The sequence below is a fragment of the Maylandia zebra genome, linkage group LG1, assembly GCF_041146795.1.
Source record: "Maylandia zebra isolate NMK-2024a linkage group LG1, Mzebra_GT3a, whole genome shotgun sequence".
Lineage (NCBI taxonomy): Eukaryota > Metazoa > Chordata > Actinopteri > Cichliformes > Cichlidae > Maylandia > Maylandia zebra.
The window spans coordinates 23,725,614-23,731,067 of record NC_135167.1 but is presented as its reverse complement, the minus strand read 5'-3'; positions in this window follow the sequence as shown (position 1 = coordinate 23,731,067).

The following is a 5,454-nucleotide window of genomic DNA, read 5'->3' as shown; positions in this document are numbered from 1 at the left end:
TATCTGCATAATTTATTTACACCCCAATCCAGAATGCAATCATTTGCAGATCTTATAAATACAACTTTTATTCACAATACCACAAAGAAAACATAACAAATCTTTAAACTGAGACTTTTTACTATTGCATGAAAAATATTAGCTCATTTTGAATTTGATGGCAGCAACATGTCTCAAAAATGTTGGGGCAGGACAATGAAAGTCTGCAAAAAGAGTGTAAATACGTAACTAAAAAGCAAAAACAGCAATCAGTTACATGATTGGGCATTTCAGAGAGGCAAAAAACTGCATCTACAAATTGTGGAACAATTTCAGAATAATGTTCCTCAATGTAAAATTGTGATGACACTGAACATCTCATCATATCTACTGTACATAACATCATCAAAAGATTTAAATATTCTGGAAAATTCTCTGTGTGCAAACAACAAGGCTGAAAATCAGCATTGGATGCCTGTTATCCTTGTGCCCTTAGGCAACACAGCATTAAAAATAGGCGTGATTCTGTCATGGCAATAACTGCATGGGCTCAGGAACAACAGTTCAGTGTACCATCCAGAAAGGCAGTTGAAGCTCCATCATGCAAAGAAGAAGCCATATGTGATCATGATCCATAAACACCTTTGAGCCAAAGCACATTTAAAATGGGATGAAGCAGAGTGGAAAGCTATCGGATGAATCTGACCACAGAACAGTGAATTTATTAAATTAATGGAATTCTAAAATGAAAATTCTTTTTTCAGTTCAATTCATTTTTATTCATACAGCACCAAATCACAACAACATTCCCCTAAAGCAGACCCTACAGTAATACATACAGACAAAATAACCCCTATGATCAAGCACTTTGGCAATAGTCCAAAGGAAAAACTCCCTTTTAACAGGAAAAAACCTGCAGCAGAACCAGTCTCAGGGAGGGGTGGACCTGTGTCGCGACCAGCTGGGTTGAGAACATGGATACCACATCCTCTAGACCAGGGGTGGGAGACTCCAGGCCTCAAGGGCCGGTGTCCTGCAGGTTTTAGGTATCACCCTGGGTCAACACACCTGAATCAAACGATTCATCCATTTCCAGGCCTATGGAAAACTTCATGACATGTTGAGCAGGTAATTTAGCCATTTAAATCAGCTGTGTTGGCTCAAGGACACATCTAAAACCTGCAGGACATCGGCCCTCGAGGCCTGCTCTAGACTAAAGAACAGAGGGAGCACCTGGCTTGTTAACAGTGCTTAGTTCAAAAGTCTGCGTGGGTGTAACTATGGAACAGGAAGTTTGCACATCTGGAGAGGCACCATCTTAGCACCATTTTAGAGGAACATGTGCCCTCATCCAGAAGACGTCTTTTTTCAGAGACAATCTTGTTACATTACTTGTTATATTACAGCAAGACAACGCTAGACAACCCGATAAACAACAGGGCTTTGTAATAGAAGACTCTAGGACAGGGGTGGGCAATCTCAGTCCACGAGGGCCCGTGTCCCTGCAGGTTTTAGATCTCACCTTGGGTCAACACACCTGAATCACATGATTAGTTCGTTACCAGGCCTCTGGAGAACTTCAGGACACGTTGAGGAGCTAATTTAGCCATTTAAATCGGCTGTGTTGGTTCGAGGACACATCTAAAACCTGTAGGGACACCGGCCCTCGTGGACTGAGATTGCCCACCCCTGCTCTAGGAGCTGAACTGGCCCACCTGCAGGCCAGACCTTTTACCAACTGAAAAAAAAAAAATACCGCAAAGAAAAAAGAAAATCAAGCAAAGGATCGTTAAGCAGTTAGAGTCCGATATCACACAAAAATCAGACAACATTTGTCTCTAAAAAGTTGAGCAACTGCTCACCTCATCAGTTCCTAGATTTTTATTTACAATTTCCACAGTGTCCCAAGTTTTTTGCAGTTAGGATTGTATGTATTTAGCTCTATTAGTATGATATTATATTATTCACATATACGAGCCTCTTATACCTGAATGAATCATCAGCCAGTTCCTGTGGCAACATACTGTCTTCCAAGTTATAAACCAAACCACTTTTCATCTCATGAGACAGCCTAAATTTGACCTGTGACTGTAACTGCATTAGCAGCATGCTCCAGTTTCTGTAATTGAGGCTTTTCAAATGCTGACCTAGACGAACAAACCGGCAAGCAAAGCTATATTCAGACCATAGTGCTGCTATGAATAGCTCAGCAAGGTCCACTGTATGACATTCATGCAGGAGAGTCCAGTGAAGTCACCCAGCTTTCATTCACAAAAGACAAAGCTTTACATCTTTAAAAAGATGCTGCACTGCTTATTTAGACGTGACCAAATATTCCATCAAACTGATTAAGAACTGCGTTATTAATCTTGTGAGTCACTTTCAGCTGGAAAATATATATGTTTTAGGTACACATACCTGAAAATACAGTTATTTTCTCACTAAATGAAATGTGTATATTGGAATTTAAAAATGACAGATAGAAAATAAAAATGGAATACACATTTCTACAGTAGCAGTTGTTTTCGTTTTAAATTTGTTTCCCAGGTTAGATGGTAGACTATTGTGAACTAAATTGCACACATTTAGTATTCTGGGCATCATGAAATTTAAAGACAATACAGCAACAATAGAAAAAAAACTTGATAATAAATCCAAAAATTACATATTCTCCATCAAAACACGAGTATAAAAACTGAATGCTCGCCTAACTAAACATTTTCAATGTGCACTGACTCACCAGATACATAGACGATGCTTACGATGGCCTACGCACACACTGCGCGTTTATATTAGTCTGTTTATATCTCTGGCTAACTGTTCCAATCAAAGCAAGCTCAAAGTTAAAAAAGAAAACAAAAAACTGACAACCACCCTGAGGCAGATGAGAAAGAAGTGGGGTAGGGATTAGCTTGTGACATGGGGTCAAACGTTAGGTGGTAATAGCCTTCAACTTTAGCCTTGATGTGTTCCCGTAAATCTTCAGATGTCAGGGATGGCTCAGCTGGATGATTTGGAGTGCAAGGCCACGGAAAGATGTGGGGTGAGATTTCAAATTACTTCAAGCAATCTTGGGAAACGAGAGATAACTCACTGCATACAAACAGACAGGAAAGCACAGAAAGAGTGCAGAGCAGTGGACGGTTTTCCCCAAGTGGCTGGCCGGTTTTCCATTGCTCAGTTACCGACACAGTCGAGTGTTTTTCCTAATCCCTCCTCCCTCTGGTCTGAGTTTCCCCACAGCTTTGGCTATTTTAAGCTTGTTTTAAGATCACTGTAGTTCACTTTGGATCCAAACTTAACAGTTTCCCCATCTGTAGCTGTTAGACATGCTATGTGTGTATCAGTCTTCTATTATTATAATTTTGATGCAATATGTTTGTGCTCTTGCTGAAGAGGTCTTTGTGAAGAGGCTTCACATATTGGCTACAAACAAACACCTCTGCAGTTAGGCTAAGGTTAGTTAATTAATTAGAAATCTGTCATCTCATTATTTTAGCGTTATTGCCACAGTTTTACGCTTTTAGTTAGCTCTGACAGTCTGATGGGGGAGCTAGGTGCTTAAGAGCCCTCTATTTCCCACAGCCAAACATCTCATGAGAGATCCTTCTTTTATGAGAAGGAGACAAACACAAGTCCAAGTACAACTATTCCTGCAACAAATACACACAACTAGGCATAACCACTATCAGCTGTTCTTGTGGACTCTTCCTTTGAAGCTTCAAGTTTGGCAATTTGGCTTTCACCATCTCATTTTTTTCTTTTCTATTATGGTTCTGCAGCCAAAAAAAAGAAAAAAACAGAGGACACTGCAGGCTCAAAGGCAACTCATCAAACACAAGGTTGCTAAACCTCAAATTAGACCCTGATTTATTGTCTTTATTTTATGCTGCACAATACAATAATTTACAAATTAACATGATACTGTAGTAAGGCATGAAACTAACAACTGAAACTAAACTGTCTAATCAGCTAGTTAATTTAAAAAGGTTTTGTTGTTGTTGTTTTCTTTATAATGTGCAGACAGAGCAGTCGCCCTCTGCTGGACACTAAGAAAGAATGCAGGTTTCACACATTTCCGCACTGGCTTTAGTTTCTCTCAGGCTTGGGCAATATAGCCCCCAAAAATGACTTCACCATATTTCAAAAATATTAGGGTTGACTATATTGCTAACGATATAGAATAGAATAAAAAAATACTGAACAATGTTTTATTGATGCTTTCAGATTGCAGGCAGCAGCATTCATAAGTCTAACCTGAGTATTTTGCATCCTTCTTTTCCAGTCAGCATCTGTCACTGATGGCATTTACTAATACAAAGTGTGAATCTGTTGAAAAAAGGTGCCAGCACCATTACAGTGAAGTAGCAGTGACACAGCATGAAAGTAGCCTAGGTGTTTTCCCCAGAAATTTAAAATAATAGTATAACATCAATGCTTAACACTTTAACCAAAGTAACTTAACTTATTTCTACCTGGGTTGTTGTATTTTGGGTCGAGTTTTTTAACCAGTGGAGCTTTGTTTACTGTTGGGCCGCAGGTTGTCGAAATAGTTCCTTTGATTACCAGGAGCTATTACCTTTACCATGTCTGACATCTTGCTCTTGCTCTCAGACATGTCTGAGCTTGTGTAGTGCACATCCGGGAACATAAGCATGGCGTTGCTATAGCAATGCCAAAGGATACTTTTTTCACAGAATATTCAGTAAAAGGACTAAATGTTATAATCCCTGGTGTAATTGTATACTGTAAGATAATGCATGGCCTTAGTTTCTGTGTACACTTTTTATAACTGAAAAGGGGTTTAACCATTCAAAGCAACACAATACAGCTTTTAATATTACAGCGTTGTCGTGTCATGCTGCAACAGGCTAGTTACTGTTACATTTATTTAGCTGGATAAAATAACAACTTCATTTATTTTGCACTTTTCACTCTTCTTAATTTTAGGATATTTATAGCATAGTCATAACAAGAAAATAATAATGTTTCGATAATAATAAACATTTTTTTAAAGCTGCCATTCATCTTATTGAAAATAATTTGAAAGATGTTAAAGTTAGATAGTTAAAAATTTATATCTTTTGTTTTATTGACATGTCCCTTAAGCAGAGATCAGCCAAAGGTCAGTTAACAAGAAATCCTCTATTTTTCATCTATTTCTATTATAAGCCTAAAATGTCTGTATCTGATGCACATTTAATCAATTTAAACATCTCAGTCTCCTGTGGATTTGAGAAGATTTAGGCATGAAATCCAATTTGTATTTGCTGTGATGCAGCTATAGTTTAATAATAGTTTAATATTTTAATTATTTATATAGCACATTTAATTACAACAGGAGCGTTGACCAAAGTGCTGTACAAGAATACAACATACATAATAAAACAACTTAGAGTATTAAAAGCCTATACTCAGAGGCTGTGGAAAAAGAGACCAGTTCATGTTTATCCGAGTGATTCATGATACCGTCAC